The sequence below is a fragment of the Mus musculus genome, chromosome 14 (genome assembly GCF_000001635.26).
Source record: "Mus musculus strain C57BL/6J chromosome 14, GRCm38.p6 C57BL/6J".
In the NCBI taxonomy this organism is placed as follows: domain Eukaryota; kingdom Metazoa; phylum Chordata; class Mammalia; order Rodentia; family Muridae; genus Mus; species Mus musculus.
Genome location: NC_000080.6, coordinates 103502962 through 103523836, shown reverse-complemented (window position 1 = coordinate 103523836; position 20875 = coordinate 103502962). Strand labels below are relative to the sequence as shown.

Here is a 20875-nt window from a genome sequence, read left to right as displayed (position 1 = left end):
TTATAGTACACATTGGAGAAATAGAATATTTAGCACACATATAGTAAATATATATTATATACAGTTCATTTATAAAACAAATAGTGTAAATAGCTATTCTGAAACATTGAAATTAAAATTCATTGTAGAGAAGGCACTTGTGTACATTTAAAACACATAAATCTCACATTACGTGTGCCATGTTTTATCCATACTACTTCTGCTAGCCTTCAGAACAAACAGCTTCTGCATGTTGCAATTTGCGTTGTCTACTGCAGCATTAATTTTTGCCTATGGATCTTTGTACAGATATCCACCCATTTTGATGTCAATGCCTCCCTCCCTCCCTGTTGTGTTCCATCTTTAGCTTCTTGTTGGGCCCCCAGAACTTTCAGTTTTTCTCAGAGTATCTCAATGCACTTGGCTGTCATTGTCTTTCCATCTTTATGACTGCTAGCTAGTTTAAAGTGAAGCCTGCCTATGCAGGGATGCATTAAGGCTGAGTGGTGACTCCGAGAGGAGTGATGAGCTGTGAGTTGGTCGCCTAGGGGCTGGCTGAGTCCCTGCTGGGTCACTCATTAGCCACGTGGAGCAAGCCATTACTCTGTCTCTGCAAAGTGGGGGTTATATCAAGCTTAAAGGGTTATTGTGAAAACTAAGATAACATTCTATACATTATAAATTACTATAAATCACCTAAGCTATTATTATTACTGTCTCAACTATCCCCTTTCCTTACCAGAACCTACAAAGGCAACAGATGCCTAAGTTGAGAAGAATATTTCATGGGACATGGGCAAGAGACCAAGGAGAAACCAAGGAGAATTGAAAAAAAAAATGTGTACATGGGTTTGAAGCCAGAGAGCTGCACAGCACAGAAGATGAAGCAATATAAACCAAGTAAGTATCCAGACAGAACTAGGCTTCCTCTAACTCCTTATCCCTGGACATATCCAAAGGCTCTAGTGTGGAATCTGAGGGTGTTTACATGTTATCCATGACCAGTCCTTAATGGAGAGGAAGAGGTTAAGGCCTGGAAACTACGTCAGAAGTCTATCTCCTTTACTCAGAGAATCTGAAGAATGCCTAGCTTCCAGAGTCCCACCTTCAGCAGGGTGTCCTGTCAGTCTGTCTCTCTTATGGGAGTTAGTCCTAGATATACCATGAAGAGGTGAGTCCTCGTTTTGTTCACTCCTCATTTCATTCATTGTTTTTTGTTTTGAATGTAACACTCTGTAAAAAGCTGACAATAGGTCAGTTTGGGAGTCCCTCAAGATCTGACCCACCCCCGCATAGTATCTAGACCCTGGTTTGCAAACCTCTAGATCAGTGGTTCTCAACCTGTGGGTGGTGACCCCTCTGGGGGTCAAATGACCCTTTCACATAGGTTGCCTAAGATCGTCTGAAAACACAAATATTTACTTTATAATTCATAAAGAGTAGCAACATGACAGTTATGAATAGCAATGAAAATATTTTTATGGTTGGGGGTCACCACGACATGAGGAACTGTATTAAGCGGTATCAGCATTAGGAAAGTTGAGAAGCACTGCTCTAGATGAACAGGGTATGCAGAGTGTGGGCGAGATGGAAACACAGAGTTACTGTAGAAACTCTGCTTACAAAAGTGCCTATACTCAGTGTGCAAACATTCTTATTAGCTGAATGCAAATGGCTATCTGTCCATTATGTCTTTTTGTCAGCTGGTAAGTTACTAAATATGTCATTGGTCTCATATGTGGGACCACATTATTTTTTTTAATGAATTTTCATGACCAAACAGGCCAATGATCATCACTCTGATTTTTCTATTTAGAAAGTCCCAGAATTCAGGTCTGGTGGAACAGATCTATGACTGTAGGTACTAGGGACCCTGCTTGGATGACAGAGGATGTTCAAGACAAGCCTGTGAGAGTGACTGAAGAAACCTGGTCTCACATTTTAAGGCGAAAACACAAAAGGAGCCTGGGCATCCTGCTGAGTGGTAGAGTGCTCGCACAGAATGAAAAAGAAAGGGGGCATTCATGTGATAGCACAGCTCCTTATTTTTAACTAAAATTTTACCGGTGATGGGCAGTGGCACAAGCCTTTAATCCCAGCATTTAGGAGATAGAGGCAGGCAGATCTGTGTAAGTTCCAGACCAGCCTGATTTACAGAGAGAATTCCAGAACAGCCAGGGCTACACAAAGAAATCCTGTCTCCAAAAAAAAAAAAAAAAAAAAAAAAAAAAAAAAAAAAAAAAAGGATTTAATACAATTAAAATACTTTTTAACTGGTTCATATTAAATTTTAGGAACCATCAAAGGAGCCCTGTGCATAGTGGATGACAAGGAAAGCCCAGACACAAGTAATCAGGATGTTTGTAGGCTCTTGACACACAACGGTGACCTCTCTACTCCCCGTTCTTCACCTCCTTCTTACTTAGAGGGAGAACCACAAGTTTCAGCCTCTGTTGAAGCCACAGGTGGGCACAGTTCAGGCTATTGAGGCTGAAGAAAAGGTCCCCGTTTTGCTTAGTCTTTTTGCTTCCAGCTGCTCTGCTCTGAATTAAGATCCACGCAGAAGGTAGGAGTGGCCATCTCGTACTCAGCCAAGCCATAAAGCTCCTGCAATTATCCTGAATTATCTATCTTTAAACTTTTCCTTTTAGAAGAATAATGAAGCTCCTGTTATTAAAAAGTTAAGTTGTGTCTGGAGTGGTGGCGCACGCCTTTAACCCCAGCACTCGGGAGGCAGAGGCGGGCGGATTTCTGAGTTCGAGGCCAGCCTGGTCTACAAAGTGAGTTCCAGGACACCCAGGACTACACAGAGAAACCCTGTCTTGAAGAAAAAAAAAAAAGAAAAGAAGAAAAGTTAAGCTGCAGTTTGAATTTGTTACTCAAGCCTACAAATCTGACCGGGGGTCAACAGAACAGTCATGGTTCTTTTATTAGTAAACAGCACAGAAGGCAAAAGGTCTGTGACCAAGACTTTTAGCAATAGGGGCCACTTGTTGGGTCACTGCCGTGTGCCGATTCTTGTGCTCAAGCATATCGTCTTATTTAATCTTTTCAGTGGGTGCTATTATCTCTAATTATAGGCGCCCAAGATGTAACCTGCACAGATCAGAGCAAGCGGTAGAAACAGGAGCTGTAATTAAGTGTGTATGACTACAATGTAGTAAATGGTTCTATATACAACTCCAAATGCTACACAATGTAGCCAATATAAGGCTTGCAGAGAATCACTCTGGTAGACCAAAAGATGAGCAAGAGTTGAAGTGTGGTTGGGGGTAGCAACAGTCATGAAGGGTGGAGCCAACATCTCCTGATAGCTCAGTGTGGAACTTCTCAGCTCCCACCACACTGAAGCCAAGTGTGCTGACACTAGTCCTGATAGCACTGTTTCCCTGGGGCCATCTTGCTGCCAGACAGCTGAGCAATGCTTCCAGTTCATTTCCAAAACTTAAGTTGTCCGTTGATGCAATCTAGATTAATAAAGGGAGATGTACTGTATGCAATTTGGTAATAATAGTTCATTGAGAATTCTGCATTTCTCCTCTAAACTAAAAATAACTGATAGTACAGATTTTTTAAAAATTATTTTTGGATTTAAGTGATGCCAAAATAATGGTCCCCTGATAGATGGTTCAAGGTAGGCGGGGTCTGCTCTGTGGACTCCTCTCTGTCTTTCCCACATAAGTTTCCTCAGCCAATCATCTCCTACCTTGCCTTCTTTCATCAGCCTGTTTGGTGGTCCAGAGCCACTTCTTGCAGCTGCTAAAGCGTCTTGTGGCCCCTCTCTTATCCAGTTCTACTTTCCCCGGCATCTTCCTGCCATGGAGCTCTTCTACTTCACCCAAGACAGAAAGCAACATCTTTTAAATGTTCTTTAAATAAGATACTTCTTATGCAGTAATTATAAGGGGATCAACAACATACATCTTTGTGAAGAATAACCTTGCTATTTAAAAAAATAATACTTTCTTAGGCTTGAGCTGTCAATCACAAGTCTCTCAAACTGAAGGCTAAAGAGTAAAAGCAGCTAAAGCTTATGTTTATGAAATTCTTTAATGCAGTTACTGTTTTAGGGGCTGGAATTACCTGGGTCTTAAATCTGTTCAACATCCAAGCAAATGAGGCCACTTTAGCAGCCTCAGTTCAGCTAATTGGGCTTGTTCGTAAGTGCCATCATCTTCCAGTCTCACTGCAGTAAAGTTTATAGCTTCTCAGGAGAAAGATGAAACGCTTCAAAAAGCTGCTGCCTGAGTCTATGTGGAACAGCAGCGTATGTCAGCAACTGAGCCTCTCTGTTTTCATTTTTTTGTGAGACGGGGTCTTACCATGGAGCCCAACCTGAGCTACAAGAGCTGCCTCAGCCTCCCAGGGATTATAGCAGAGCTAGTTTTTACATTTATATTTTAAATGTAGAAATTCATGGGAAAGTGATGCTCCAATTCTTCTCTGTTGTGTTGGGAACTACAAAAATCACCATTTGGTTCTGGTTTTGTTTTCAAAGTGCTTTTGTGATATGTAACATTACACTTATATTTTATCATTGAGGAGACAAAATCCCAGAGAAGGGGTTCACAGTCGTTCAGCCGATTAGTGTTCTAAATTAGAAATTCTCATATTAAATCTAGTGCTCTTGCCACAGCACTAGTATTGACCTGTGCCTAACCAGCTATAGTTTAGATGACCATGTAGCCAATTCTCAACATTCAAGTTTAAATATTCCTCAACTTTCAAAGTAATAAATATGTCAGTTAAAATTCTAATCACGAAGCTAAAATTCTCAAGGACCTTGACATAAGCAGAACCAAACAAAGTAAAAGAAAATATAATAACTGTCAGCCACCAGCTGATCTTTCCTCTTTTCTTTGAAGTTCAACACCAGAAGGTAGTCCTTCACTGTTTTATTCACTGTTTTCAAGCCTTGCCAAAAGACATCTGTCCTCAGGTTTTAGACAAAACTACTCTGAAGCTCAGAATCAAGACTGCCTTAGTTCTTGGATGCATAAGAAACCATGCACATCCCTTGCATCTAAAATGTCCACTCTTTTGTTCCTCCCCTTGCTTTGATTCTTTGTGTTGCTGTTGTTGAGCTGGGAACTGAACCCCAAGCTTCGTGCCCTGAGCTACATTCCCAGTGTTTTCTGTTTTGAAGAGTGACATTTCTTGGGGTAGCTTCCTTGTCTAACAATTAGCTGTTTGCTATCCTTAACTCCCGAAGCTTTGGAATTTCCTAGAGCACCTCCCACTTCATCTACAATTTCCTTTTTCTTCTTTGGGTCTTCTCTACAGAGATAGGCATTTAGAAATCTTACCCACGGAGGAGAGGACTCTTGGCTGAGGTAAAAACACTGTTACCTCTTTTGGCTAGCTTTCTTTTAAAAGCATTGTGAGAGCAAACCATGTAGACTGGATGGGGAAGGGACCCAGAGATGGGAAAGCGAAACAAAAAAGAAAAAAATGTAGAGCTGTAGGTAGATTAACAAAACACAAGATGAAGGAAGAAAATGGAAAAGAAAGACCTGGGTCATAGGGTAACAAGTTTATATTTTACACACATCATCTCATTTAAGATTTACACAACATTTTTAGGTCATTAGTTTACAATGACTGTCCTCACTCCGTAGCTACATGAGGTGCCATGACCAGATGGAGCCATGGCATGGAATGTGGTCTTCAGAATAGAAATTCTGAATAAAACTGTCCCCCATTGGCTCATGTTGTTGAATACTTGGTCCCCAGTTGTGGGGCTATTTGGGAAAGTTTAGATCGTTCAGTGTTTCTGGAGGAAGTGAACTCTTGGGATGGGCATGGTGGGTACAAGGCCTCACCTACTCCCAGTTTGGTGTCTTTCATTCATGCTTATCTTTGATGATGTGAGCATTCAGCTTCCTGCCCCTGTGCCATGCCCCCACCATGCCCTCTCCATGCCCCCACCATGCCTCCACCATGCCCCCACCATGCCCCCACCATGCCTCCACCATGCCCCCACCATGCCCCTGGAACCCTTTCGATGTAAACTCTATCTGCTCACAAGTTGCCTTGGTTATGGTATTGTATCACAGCAGCAAAAAGTAGTTAATGCAATGGCTGTGATTAAAATAATGTCCCCGTCATTTTACAGAAAGCTAGGACAGGAGCTTGAAATAGAGGCCAGTTTATCCTGGATAGGAATCTCAGGACGAATGGTTTGCCTGGGGTTACATAGCTGGTGAATTAAACTGTGGAGGTTCAACCTCAAACTAACCCAATACCGAAGTGCCTGTCTTAGGAACACAGCAAGCAAGGGGACAGGGGTGGAAAGTTACTGGACTAAAGGAAATGGGGAATGGAGTAAGAGTCTCTTTGCTGCAGAGCGTTGTGCTAGGTCAACCAGCTGCATGAGCCAGAGCAGATTTTCACAGCTCATTTGACAAAAAAAAAAAAAAAGATTATGAGATCAACAGAGAGTAGCAATTGGCTAGGTTAACTACTTCAGAATCTTTTCCCAATTTATGAACTTTTAAGACATTTAAGGAAATGGCTGACTCTTTGGAAAGCAATGCAAATACTTGCCTAGGCCAAATATCTGCAACCTGGAAAGCAGGCAGAGAGAAAGCAAATGTGTCGAGAGCAATGGTATAAACAGAAGTGGCCTGAGGTATACACCTTGATTTATAAGAAAGTCCTGGGTGTTTTGTTCTTCAGAAATCACTGTGACAGATGGAATCCCTAAACAGGAAGAGAGCAAAGGCTGTAAAACTATTTTTAAAAGAAGAATAAGAGAGGTAATTTCAGACCTGTAAATAATAAATAACTAATAATCACAGACCCGTAAAAAGATCTTCTAGCCAATAAGTAAAACAAACCATCAAAGAGCTATTATTATCCCCAAGCCATGAAATCTTAGGGAAGTGAAAAACAAATAGATATTTCTAAGTATCTTCATTACATGTTTCTATTTTGACCACCTCCAGGGATTAATTAATAAATGGATTTATTACAGTAAGCATCCCTGTTGAGTCTCTACCCAATGAAGGGAATCTAAACTTCTCAGACCAGTTTGGACTTAGCTTCTTAACATGGTTAGAAATGGCCATTTATTTTTCTATCATGGGCTAAGAGTCTAAGCGTAGCAATCTTGCTTACTGGTGGTGAAAAGAATCCAAAATTTAGCTCAATTCAATCTTTTGCTATCCAGATCTCTGAATGTACCAGTTTTCTACATCTTTATAAACACCTACCATCAAATTGACCCTCTGATAGTTCTTGGTTTTAATACATGAAGCTTTCCTGATACTTGCTAGGGGATAACTCCATAGTTTACCTTTACAATTGTCCACTTCATCCTACAGAGACACTGACTTAATACTCAGCACTTGGTATTCAATCATAAAAAATCATCAGAGTCCTACCAGGGGCCATTTCTAGTTCACTGATTCAAGGTCAGGCCTATCAGGGAGAGAGCCCCCTGGAACTTTCTGTATACAGCATCCCTAATGACGAACAGGGAGAGAGCAGGCACGAGAGGGTCGTTTCCTGCAGATCTTTGAACTGAAATTAGTCTTTCATGCAGAGACACGCTCTGCTTGCCGTGTAATCCTTACATACTTTCTGGAAGCCTGCTACAGTCTCCTGGGACAAGCAGTTCATTGTCTTCTAAGGGAACATCTGTAGAAGGGAGATTTACTAACATCATTTTAGAGCCAAGAGCCTTGGGTTTAGAGATAATTTAGGATCTGTTATTTAGATTTTTAGAGTTCTCGTGTATTATAGTTACAGTGAGTAGTTGGGACTATACGTTTTCTTGTCTAGATGTAAACCCATTGGCATTTAACATGACGCTATAAGATTCCCTGTTCTAATTAATGACCACAATAAGAGATCCATATCTTCAAAGAATTTGGCAACTGACAAAAAAAAAAAAAAAACACAAGTGAAATAAACGAAGCTATCATCTGCAAAGCATGCACCTGACGGAGAGAAAATGGTGATAGCTGTGCACCATGTCAAACAGGGAGCACCGGCAGCTCCAGGTAGCTGTATGGAAACCAATATGTAACAACGTTTATTCTTTCAAAGTTCTTAAGATGAGAAAACAGAAAAAGATGCACAAATGGCTGAGAAGCAGAGGAATGGCAGGAAGAAAGCTGTGTGGAAACAACTGCGATTTCTCCTAGACTGCTGGGCTGCGGATTTTATCTCCTTGCTCTTAAGGAATGCTTGGAGTTCATGCCTCCAGCACACCAGACAGTATGTGAAATCACGTTCCCTTGCGGTGACCGTCTGGCGGACCATACGCAGTTAATTCCACAGTGTGAACTCAATCATTTAAAGCACACTTCTGTTTGGCTTACAAAGTTCCCAGGAATGGAACCCTCCAGAACAGCCATCAGCATTCTGACTCAAGTCAGGGAAGGCAGCCCAGTAAACAGAACCTAGGGAATGGCAGCTGAAGAGAAGACGATGCTGATTGCAGGGACCCGACCACAGCCTTTACATGTGTACCACACAAGTTCACACCAAGGGGCCGGTGGCTCTTACTAATTAACCCTACAAATATAGGAAATAGAAAGACCAAGTCCAAAAGCCACTAATCAAAAATGCCTTTCTATGCCAAATGCACACCACATACATTCTATTCTGTCCTTTACTGCTGGCAAGGACACTCTTGCTTCTGTGTCACTACATAGAGTCCTTATATAAAGATACAATTTAGTTCATTCTGCTGCTGCTTGTTACATGAAAGAACTCTGGAAACTCATTGAGAAAATCTAATAAGACAAATGGTGGAGATCTTACTTCATGTTCTGGTTCTGCCACTCTGGGCCTGGAAGGTTGCCTAATTCTTATTCCTTGTCTTCCTCATCTAGAATATTCAAAGGGTAGAGCCAAGAGACCTGCTTTGAAAACCAAGTAAAAAAGCCAAATGCGGTAGCGTATATTTGTAATCTCGGCATCCCTGCAGTAAGATGGGAGGAAGAGACTGGACAATCAGCTACAAGCTCAGGGGCCAGACTGGAAAACACCACACACCAGAAACAAAAGAGAGATGCTACCTCAATATGGTGGCAGGTTCCTGAAAATTGTCCTCTGATCGCCACATGCATGCTATGGAATACACACACCCATACTCGTTCACCCCCCCCCACACACACACACACAAAACACACATACACATACTCACACCCCTTTCAGTTGAAAAATTATACCAGTAGGTTGCTAAGACTTACATGCACCTAAATTTCTATACAATTCTGAATTGTTTCCATGTAGTCTCTGTATATCTTGACATTTAAAATCATCCAACGGTCTTTGTAAACTCTTAACTGCTTAGTTTTTTTTTCCCCCAACACTTTAAATACTAGAGCGTAGCCTTTATCAGAAAAGCCATATCTGTCTCATCAGCTACAGAAGTGAAAGCCAGTTTTCAATTTCATGAAAATAAAACTGTAGCCCACTCATGCTGTCCTTGGGCATTCTGTTGACTATTCTTGTTGGAAAACAAAGGAATCAAGCTCTTCTGTAAATCTTTGGGACTTGAGCACTGACACATCTCAGCTATTCTAAGATTTTGGGTAACTTGGTCAGTCATAGGAAGCAACGAAACACCCAGTTCTTCAATAGAGCCAGGTCTTCAGGAGGAAAGAGTTGCTAACAAGCTATGTCTGATTTCTGCTGTATATCATAAACATAAATGATCTAAAAAAAAAAGTCAGACAAGCCAGCTGACTTTTCAGGAGTAAGAAGGGCAGAGAAGTTGAAATTACTTCTGTCTACCTTAAGCCAGTCTCCAGCTAATTCAAAACATAATATAGCAAAATTGGTCATGTGCCCACAACCCCCATGAAGAATCACACATCTCCACGTCGCCCCCTCCTTACTCCATCCCATGAATCTCTTATGTAAGCAAGGGGGATTTTCTTATTTGGAGATATTAAGGTTGAATGGGTTTGCAGTTTTTGTCACACTTGAGAAAAAAGATATTACGCTATTTGTAAAACCAATAAAGTTTAATATTTCACTAGAAGCATCACTTATGAAAAACAGAAAGCTCTCTTTTTATGAAACAGTTTTATAGTCACTGGAGAAAACAAACCCGTGAGTGCCGAGTCCTTGATTTAAAAGCTTTATTATTTCTATGAGAAGTAGGATTCCAGGACACCAGCTCCAGTGGGAAACGCAAAGAGCTCTTCGTATCTGTAATGCCGTGATGTGTACAATGGCCAAGTTAAAGACCGTGGAAACTAGAAGTGTAGAGCTATTGGCACACAGGCTACTCATCATAGGCTGTCAATTTAGAAACAAGTCAAAGAAGACACAGACAGCCCTGATCTGAATCATTTGGAGGGGCAACAGAAAAGTTTGCACAAACCACAAAGCAGCTGTATTCGTCTCTGCAAGCAGAATTCAACTCACCTTTCTTGCGCAGGAACCCGGGACTCTTGGCTAACTGGCCCGCAGTGATTCCCCAAGTGGATCCGGCTGAAACAAATGTGCACCTGGCGCTTCCTGGGTGCACTTCCCACCTCCGCTCGCCTGTTAATGAACAGCTTAGAGGCTTCTCTCTCAACACTGAGTCACGCAGGGAGGAGGCAGGCCGTGTGAAAGAGGGTGTCACCCTGTACAAATACCAGCTCAACAAAAACAGTCTCATTCACAGGACGGCTGTCTCTGTGGGGAAGTTCTTCAAATAACTCGTGGTTATTTGAAATGTTCCTTATCGCTCTTTCAACTGATCAACGCACAATACTGGCAAGCAGGCAGCCCAGTCAACCACTTGTAAATGAGCCTTTTAAAAAGCAAAGCAGAGCTGGAGAAGCAGAACTGGGAATCTCTCTTCCCTCCCACCCACCCCCCTCCTTCTCTCTCTCCCTCCATCTACTACTTGGGGTGTGAAGTCACAGACATGTGTACCAGGAGCAGACTGCCCAGTTGGGAAAGGAACATTTACATGAACTCTGGGACCAGAAGATGTAGGCAGAATCCATTATAGAAAGTCCACATTCCGAACATTTTTATACAGACATCAAAGGAATAGCACACCCCAAATGTAAGAATCTTAACCCTTAAATTATTTCACAATATTTAAAAAAACATTTTAAAGATGGTCAGCAGAACCGCTCCGTGGTAAAGGCTCTTGTGGCCAAGCTTGTTGATCTGACTTTAATCTTTGAGACCCACATGGTAGAGAGAGCAAACTGATTCCTGCAGGTTGTCTCTGACCACGCGCAGACCCCAACATGCATATCCAAACACACGCGCACCAATGATTCAATAGAATTTTAATTAACGTTTAATGTGGTAAGAATAGTTGAAGCTTCTTTTCCAGCTGATGGTGGCATAGATTCCTGCATCGAAGCTCCTTCTGCTGCTGTGAAGAAAGAACACAGAAGGACATCCTGGTGAGTACAGTGGGGGTGTCTGTGGGGGCTCCTCTCTAACAGGCTCTGAAGTGAACCTTTCACAACAGCAAGAAGGATTTAAGGGAGCTTAGCTTTCGGGAGCTTTGCTCAAGGGGACTGGATCATCTGTTTCCTGGGTCATCTCAATTCATCAGCACACCAATAATTAACCTCCTTAAGATGGCTCCTAAAAACTGTGTCAGGCTTGGCTGTGTGTATGACAAGAATAACAAGAAGGAGAAACATCCACGGGAGGGGGCCAGGCAACTGCAGGATGGATTGAAGCTGGAGATCTCCTGGATGTTCATTTCTCAGTTCTAGGCTGAGGGGTTGGAAATTCTAAAGCAAAGACTGTTTTCACAGTGAAACATATAGTCCTGACTCATGATGTACAGAATATATGTATACATGATTTTGCTTGTGTGTGTGTCTGTTTGCACACATGCACATAGGTGCACATGCATCTGTGTACACATCTCATATGCTAGAAGTTAACCTCAGGTGTCTTTCTCAGTTGTTCTCTACCTTATTTTGTGAGATGGGTTTCTTGCATCAGATCTCATTCTGGGCAACCAAGAGCCCCCAAGGACCCATGTGTCATTGCCTCCACTACCACAGGGCTGAGGCACAAGGTACACCCCCACTGTACTCACCTTTATGTGGGTTCTGTGGACCTGAACTCAGGTCTTCATACTGGTACTGCAAGTGATCTATTTACTCATCTCCTTAGTCCCTAAAATATCTTTAAAATAAAATTTAAATCTTTGTCAGGGTGTTATAGTAAGGTTAGATATTATTAATATCCATGTGAAAGTTTGAAAAGAAGATGTGACCCATTTTTTTTGTGGATATTTTCCTTATTTACATTTTTAAATCTTTTTCCCTTTCCAGGTCTCCCCTTTAGAATCTCCCTATGCTATGCCCCCTCCTCTAGCCTCTATGAGGGTGCTCCCCCACCTACCCACTCCCATTCTCTCCTCCTGGCATTTCCCCTACACTGGGGCATCAAATACCCTCAGGCCCGAGGGCCTCTCCCCTCACTGACCAACAAGGCCATCTTCTGCCACATATGTGGCCAGTGCCATGGGTCAATCCATGTGTATTGTTTGGTTGGTGGTCCAGTCCCTGGGAGCTGGGGGGTCTGACCTGTTGACACTGTTGCTCCCTCCATGGGGCTGCAAACCCCCTCAGCTCCTTCAGACCCTTCTCCAACTCCTCCATCGGGGAACCCTGAGCTCAGTACAATGGTTGGCTGCAAGCTTCCTTCTCTCTATTTGTCAGGCTCTGGCAGAACCTCTTGGGAGACAGCTATATCAGGCTCCTGTCAGCAAGCACTTCTTGGCATACACCCTAATGTCTAGGTTTGGTGGCTGTATATGGGATGGATCCCCAGGTGGGGCAGTCACTGGATGGCCTTTCTTTCAGTCTCTACTCCACACTTTGTCTCCATATTTCCTCCTGTGAGTATTTTGTTCACCCTTCTAGTAAGCACTGAAGCATCCACACTTTGGTCTTCCTTCTTCTTAGGCTTCATATCGTCTGTGAATTGAATCTTGAGTATTCCGAACTTTTGGACTAAAATCCTCTTATCAGTGAGTACATACCATGTTTGTTCCTTTGTGACTGAGTCACCTCACTCAGGATGATATTCTCAAATTCCATCCATTTGCCTAAGAATTTCATGAAGTCATTGTTTTTAATATCTGAATAGTACTCCATTATGTAAATGTACCACATTTTCTATATCCATTCCTCTGTTGAGGAACATCTGGGTTGCTTCCAGCTTCTGGCTATTATAAATATGGCTGCTATGAACATAGTGGAGCATGTGCCCTTATTACATGTTGGAGCATCTTCTGGGTATACGCCCAGGAGTGGTATAGCTGGGTCCTCAGGTAGTACTATGCCCAATTTTCTGAGGAACTGCCAGACTGATTTCCAGGATGTGACCCATCTTATACAAGATCAAGCCAATAAAAATCCATGCAGAGATTGGGTAGATGGTGTCCAGGCCTCACTCGATACTGAGGAGTTATTGGCACCACAGAGTTCCTGGGGAGGGAGAATCATTGTTTATTAATAATGGGGAAGCTGATAGGTTTTCCATGCTCCAACAGATGGTTTCACACCCATGCACTTATGAGCAACACTAACTGGACTTAATATATTATCAAAAAAATGAAAGAGAAAATAGAAAAAATTGGAAGGGGACATGGCAGTAGGGTTGAAAGGGACAATGGGGGTAGATATGATCATATTTCATTGTGTACAAGGTTGAGGTACTCAGAAACAAAGAAAAGCTTTTAAAATAAAAAGTAAATAAAGTTATAGTCAGTGTTAGAACTTGGTTAAAATTGTGAGGATAAACAGTTACAAACTATCTTGTATGGACAAGAACTAACTAACTTCCAGAATGTTTAAACATATGGCTTTGTCCCTCATAAAATACAGTACCAGAAAAATAGGGTTTTGCCTCATAAAGAAAACTGTCCAAGGTACAGTTGAGGTATTTGAGTTCACAAATAACTATTTCTTTGTGTAGTTAGCATTTCTCCTCCCCTGTGCATCAGGACACCCAGTTTACTAAGCAAAACCAGTACCTTTTCAATTCTGATTCAAAAGAGGACTCATTCTAAACACGTAAGCAAAACCCAGACTTCTTCACACCCAACAGGTATACTTCAGCATGACTGTCTACAGACTAGAATTCCAAGGAGTGTACAGAGGCCAAACACAAAGTGTGTGGGTGTGGCGGTGGCCAGGGAGGCATGCCCTTAGTTTCACTCCAGCCTGAACTGCCTAAACCCTGAGAATTCTTAGAATAACTGGGCTTGGTCAGGCTCACTGCGCGGTGACTTCTCGAAAGGTAAGCTCAGAAGTTGTCATGGCAAAGGTCTGGTGTCAGGCGCCTACGCCAAATGATTGGCCGTAGCTGCCTAGAAAAATGGAACAAGGCTTTGAAGAAAAATCCAGACTCAACAAGATGAACCATAGCACTGTCCACCGTAGACCATGGATCCTGTCTTGGACACTGGAGTGCCATGTTGCTTTGTCTGTATGTTGTATCTAAGGAAAGCACCAGCTCCCAATTCTACATAATATTGGAAGGGGAAAACATATATATTGTACTTCTAACTGCTCTAAGGAGTCGTCACACATTATTTTAATAATTGTTATTAAATGATTTTTACCTCATCATCTCAGGGATGCTCCAAAACTGATAAAGACAAGTCATCACTGGTCTAGTCCTCCTGGACTTTGAGGATTTTTTTTTTAATAGAGGACTGCTCATTTTCCTTCCAGGTAATAGAAATAAATGTTATATGTCTGTTAAACAAAAGACATCATTAGGGTGGTAATTACAGAGCCAATTCCTTCTGCCTAGGAGTAGATAGATGCCATAATTAATGACTTGCGGCCAGCACTGCCGGGAGCTGGTGCGTTGCTTAATGTGCTTCATGGCGCCATTGTGACACAGAGCAGTGGAGAACACAGCACAGACCCATGCATGCCTGGATTTAGTTTCCTGTGGACTCCACCATGGACAAGTCATTTAGCCCTTGTGCCTTAGTTGTCCTTGATACAGTGAAGTTTGTAAATACTATCACTTTACCAACTGGATGGGTCATATAAAGATGTTGCCCTTAGCATAGTCTCTCAGCTTGTGTTCTACACAGAAGTAGTCAGAAGAACTCAGTTCTACATTCTTGCTGCTTTCTGTGTCTTCTTCAGGCTCAAAACAAGAAATAGATATCTTCTCTATAGTAAATGTAGCTCTGGTTTGGGCAATTCGTGGCAGAGCTAGTCTAGTTAACAGCAGAAAGAGAAATTAGTACAACTAGATAAGGGGGCTCAGCAGCCATTCTTTCTTCATTGGTACTGAAGTTGAAAACCCCTATTTCAAAATTTTAATTTCCCCCTTCTATTATTGTGTCTATTAGTAATAAACCCACATGAGAAAGATATAGGCAGCCATGTTGACTAAGCCAATTAAGAGAATATGTACCCTTTAATTTTGGCTGGTGACCAAGAGTAGGCTCATGCCTCAAAGTCTCTTGGTGCCAACCTTAGGGGTACAGCATTTTTAAAATCAACACCATGGTTACATCGATGTGAGATGAGAGTCAGAGTAGCCTGGAGACATTTGTTTAGGCAGAACATAGTTATTTCAGATACAACATGACACTAACTTTGACTTATTCCCCCTTCAGTTCTTTTAGTTTAAGTTTGTATAAACATGTGTTATGTTCATTAATACATCTGGAACATGATCAGGGTCATGGAAATTCCAAATGTGTTTCCAAGCAGACATGGCTGTTGGGAGTGGACTGGGAGGGAATAGAAGGTGGAGAACTGTCAAAGCAACCACAAAATGGAGTCAGGATGATGTAACCTTAGTCACTTCACACCAAAACCCTGTCTTAGTCTTGGTCTCAGAATCTGTTCATATCTCTATATGCCCAAGTCTCATGACCTCTGTAGACAGTCATGTGCTATCATGTAAATATGGCTTGGCCACTCTGACTTCAGACTGAAGAGAAGAACTGCATACTGATGAGAAGAAAGGACTACTTTTTCTTCCACTGAAAAATGTAGAGTGGGAAATCATTTGTATAATTACAGTCTTATCTTTAAGCTGGAGTCACTATCCAACAGAGTCAACTAAACTGGACCTTGCAAACTCCCAGAGACTGAACCACCAACCAAAGGCCAAGCATCAAACTTGACCTTATGGTTTTTAGCCCTGAAGAGCATCTCTGGGGAGGGATTTGGAAATACTCAGAGCTTCAGACTCTGAGTGCTGTAAGCAGAAAAAAAAATGGATGATACAGATGACTTCTAGAGACAAGGATGCTGCTAGAATGCAGATAATACACCAGGCAACATAGTGCAGACCCTTAATCTCAGCACTGAAGAGGCAGAGGGAGACAGATCTCTGTGAGCTTGAGGCCAACCTGATTTACATAATGAGTTACAGGACAGCCAGGGCTATGTAAAGAGACAAAAAAAATGTTGAGTTTCCTAATGAGAAGCAAGAGTCTACTGGAAATAGGAGGCATTCACATCTGGTTCCAGTAAAATATCCCATGTTGTGGTTATGCCCTGACATCTTGAATGAGACTAAATCAGTAAAAAAGTGGTAGACTAATTTATAGGACAGAGGATAATTTAAGACAATATGGCAGTCCAGTTGTGTGGCATGGTTACTGATGTCAGCTTTTATCAGGGTTTACTGTGACAATCAGAAGTAAAAAGGGGGGCAAGGAAATAGAAAATATATGCAATTTTGTAAGCAAAAAAAAATGTATGGAACATGTGGACAAATAAAACTTGCTCAAAGAGGCCAAAGTTAAAAAAAAAAAACAACCCACGTGGAATGGAAAGATTGGTCAGAAGTTAAGATCACTTATCTTTTGCAGAGGACTTGGGTTCAGTTCTCAGCATGCACATGACAAATCACTCATTACAGGAGATCTGACCTCTTATGACCTCTGACCTCTTATGACTTCTGTGGGTACCAAGCATGCATATGGTACAGAGACATACATGTGTAAAAGACATTTATACACATAAAATAAAACAAATCAGGTTTTTAAAAGGAAGAGAAGGAAGAGGAAGAAGAGGAGGAAGAAGGAGGAGGAAAGGAGAAGGAGAAGGAGAAGGAGGAAGAGGAGGAGGAGGAAGAAGAAGAGCAGGAGGAGGACTGTACCAGGCACTTAGCATCTCATCCCACTCCTCTGCTTCGTGATCCACCATGATGTAAGGATCCTCTGCCACATACTCCTGCTTCCACAAATAAATCCATGTTTTCCTAGTCATGATCTGCTAACACTTCCGAAACTTGGAGAAAAAAAAAAAAGACTTCCACAGTTAAGTTCCTTCTGTCGGGTTTTATAATCCCAGCAATTCTCAAGTAAGTGATGTAGACAGCTCAATCATCTGTGGAAAAAGTCGTCTACGCTATGGCTGAATTCAGATTTTCAGATGTTCATGGACATCATCTCAAGAGTCAGTTTCTGGGGCATATTGGTAGCAATATAAAAAACTAACAATGACCTTTGACCGAAAGGAGAGTATAAGAAAAGAAAAAAATAGAAATAGAAGAAGCCCACGTGGAGTGCACCGTTCACTAAAATATTGCATAATCAAATTCTCTTGGATGACAACAGGGTATTTAGAATTGTCTTCTGCTTGGTTGTCTCGGCATTCCTCTCTTCTTAGAATTATCTTTTTTTCTTTCTCCAGGGCTCCAATAACATAACGGCAGCTGCGTTTCCTCCTTGGAATCTACTGTATCTCCTGTCTCGTAATTTACCATTGCTTTGGTTCCCCACCGTGCTCATAAATTATAACCACAAATTCATAGCAATACACTTTATTCTCCTACAATTTGGTGGTCAGATGTTAAAAGTTAGTTTCATGAACTAATTAATACTCAGGCGTTAGCTGGACTAGATTCTTCTGCAGGCACCAAGGGGGACACCTGCCTCTGTCTTTTCTCATTCTGGAGACTATCCACATCCCTCTGTCAATGATCTCTTCCAGGGATCATTCTGCTCTCTCTCTCTGCTATCACAGCTCTTGCTACTGACAGTGGTCCTCTTGCCTCCCTCTTAGGAGGATGCTTGTGGCTGATGGTGGTCCTCTAGTCTCCCTCTTAGGAGGATGCTTGTGGCTGATGGTGGTCCTCTTGTCTCCCTCTTAGGAGGATGCTTGTGGCTGATGGTGGTCCTCTTGTCTCCCTCTTAGGAGGATGCTCGAGATAAGGGTGGTCCATAATGACAGTCCAGAATGATCTCCTCATCTCATGCTCACTGATTCAATCACATTCACAAAGGTCTGTTTTACCAATCAAAATAGCACATTTACAAGTTCTGGGATTCAGATGTGGACATCTTCCAAGGAGTCACTATCCAGTTTACAAAGTGTTATCTTGTTTTCATGTATTTCCAGGCTCTCTAAAATTCATCCATTTTCATAAGTTGAAGGTATAAACATCTTAAGTAAATAAAAGTACAAAATGCACATAACAATTTTAGTGAGCCAAATCAATATTAGACAGAACACATTTTCTGGCCTTTAAGTTAAAATAGATGTCATAATTAATGATTGCTTCTAAAACTTTATACTCAGAACCATATGAGATGCTACAAGTATAGCTTGAGAAACATGCTATCTAAGCTATGATAAATTGGATGTGTTACATAAGTACATAAATGTACATACTCCCACTTATATGTACACATTCTATTTACACATTCTTAATACAAGTAATATATAGAGACTTCTACCAGTAACATGCAATCACACCCACACGCATACAGAGACACACACAGGCACACACACACATATACTCACTGTTGAGAATGCTCTTTGTACCTGTCTTTTCTATCAGAATATAAGCAATTTGAAGTGGATCTGAGTTTACTTATCTTTGAGTCCTCCTTAAGCCCAACCAGTTCTGAGAGACAGTTTTCATTTTTGTTTTTGTTGTTGTTAGTTTTTTTGGTTTTGCTTTTGGGGTTTTGTTTGTTCTGTTTTGTTTGTTTGTTTATTTGAAGGCATTTGGTTGTATTACCTAGGGCAAATGAGCAAAAAGCAAAGAAGCCACTAGAAATGACACTGAAGCCAAAGGCTACATCTTTCTTAGTGTCCCAAGTTCACCGACCAGAGAAACGTGGCTCCCATAGTCTTCTTGTCTCCTGCTGTGTTTCTGTTGCAATTTCCCTTTACTGCACACACATTCTCTCAAACCACCTGAGTCATCTGTGGTCTGAGACCTGTGACCTGGCTCCCTGCCCACACACGTTGTCTGACACCCTCCGCTCACCATGCCTGCCCCTCTGCTCACCATGCCTGCCCCTCTGCTCACCATGCCTGCCCCTCCGCTCACCTGCCTGCCCCTCCGCTCACCCGCCTGCCCCTCCCTCACCATGCCTGCCCCTCCCTCACCATGCCTGCCCTCTGCTCACCATGCCTGCCCCTCCACTCACCTGCCTGCCCCTCTGCTCATGTCCTCCTTCATTCACACTCCTCCTCACAACTCATCCGCAAAGTGTCTCCAGTTCCTATGCTTTATATAATCAAATGAGTGAGTCCAATTTTATTTTCTAGATATTTCTGGACTTTTTCAAATCTCCAAGTGTTATTGTAAAATAGTGAACCATCCTTTATAACAAAAGGACCACATTTGTGCTGATTTCAATCCTCTGTGTGATTTTTAGATATTTTGATATTGGCACACCTTGTCATCCTTTTTTTTTTTTTTTGAAAGTGATGTGAGAGTTTGTGTGTGTGTGTGTGTTTGCGTGTATGTGTGTGCGTGCACCTGAACACACCTGCCTCCATACGCCCATGGAAATGAGAAACATGTTTTTCAGTTACTTCTCACCTTCCAGCTTGCTGAGGCAGAGAGATTTCTACAGCTGCAGCTTGTGCTCCGCACTAGCTAACCCGCAAGGTGCCAGGCTCCTCTCCTGTCTGTGCCTCCCGACTCCCCAAGGAATGCTGGGATTATAGATGACGTCATCACATCCAGAGCTGAACGTGGATTCCAGGGGCACAAGTACTGCATGAATGACAATAACAACTTGGGATTCCAAAACTCTCATCTGTTTAAAACATGTCAGCTATTTAAAAAAAAAAAAATCTTAGAGAATATTTCTCCCCCATTGTGGAAATTCCTCCCAACAATTTAAGAAACCTTCCCATCTAACATTTGAGAGTAGAACATACCACACCTTGATTTTCTGCACAGATGAGGCAGTAGTTAATATAGCAGCATCAGACAGGGAGCACGGGATACCTCACGTGCAACTCAGCCAGAGATCTGAAATCTTTTCCTTAAAGGTTAGGGAGAAAATACTTTATGTTGTGTTGTGCTGGTGTTAGGCAAAGGCACCTCAACTACTGCTGTTTTGTGAAGCGGCAATGGACCACAAGGAGTCCGGTGAGCAGTGATCCTGGCAGAACAGCCTGCTGCAGCCACTGCTACCCACACTTAACCAACCCCCAGCCTGTGCCAACCAGTCCTATTGGAAAGACACGTGTCTTGCTTTTCTCTCCCTCCTTGTTCAAAGAGAATGTTAAAGAAGAAAGGGGGCATGAGGCTTTCGCAGACATTTTATTTTATGAACAATAATACTGAGCTTCTGAGTGGTCCAGGAGACTTGAACAAGATTCATTCACTTCGTGTGGAAGTGAAATTGCTGTCTATTCAAAATTATGGGATGCATCTGTACTGTGCACCATGACAGTGAACTTCTAGACATTTATTCCTTAACTGATTTCATCTCTCGACTTTTCTCCCCACTCCTTTCTTTCTTCCTATTTTTCTTTCTTTCTTTGTTTGGAAGTGTTTTCCTAGGTAGCCAAGGATGGCTTCAAATTTGCTGTGCTCCGGCCTCATCCTCCTCTTTAGCAGGATTACAGACTCGTGGCATCTCATATTAACATTGTAAAATACTAGCATCTTTTTCCAGTTCCCAGGAGTAAAAGAAAACCTGAGCTTTCAAAAACTC

The 20875-nt window shown here is 42.0% G+C and overlaps 1 protein-coding gene and 1 long non-coding RNA gene across 16 annotated transcripts in view; both read right to left on the bottom strand.

Moving 5' to 3' along the window:
- The window catches only part of Scel (sciellin), a 100286-nt gene extending 89510 nt beyond the window's left edge, over positions 1-10776 (bottom strand). The window contains exon 1 of one of the 3 annotated variants that reach the window (XM_006519356.3): positions 10369-10776. The gene's annotated coding sequence lies outside the window, so the exon portion shown is untranslated. Of the gene's footprint in view, positions 1-3685; positions 3850-10368 lie in introns of those variants that run through there. The other 2 variants (NM_022886.2, XM_006519355.4) reach the window with 2 other exon arrangements.
- A 441-nt stretch (positions 10777-11217) lies between these two features.
- The window catches only part of Gm34907, a 48696-nt gene continuing 39038 nt past the window's right edge, over positions 11218-20875 (bottom strand). For 6 of the 13 annotated variants that reach the window (XR_003951021.1, XR_003951022.1, XR_003951026.1 and 3 more), the window contains 4 exons: positions 20096-20197; positions 19747-19923; positions 14546-18353; positions 11218-12096 (listed from right to left, as the gene is read on the bottom strand). This is a non-coding gene — a long non-coding RNA (predicted gene, 34907). Of the gene's footprint in view, positions 18354-19746; positions 19924-20095; positions 20198-20875 lie in introns of all 13 variants that reach the window. The other 7 variants (XR_003951020.1, XR_003951028.1, XR_003951027.1 and 4 more) reach the window with 6 other exon arrangements.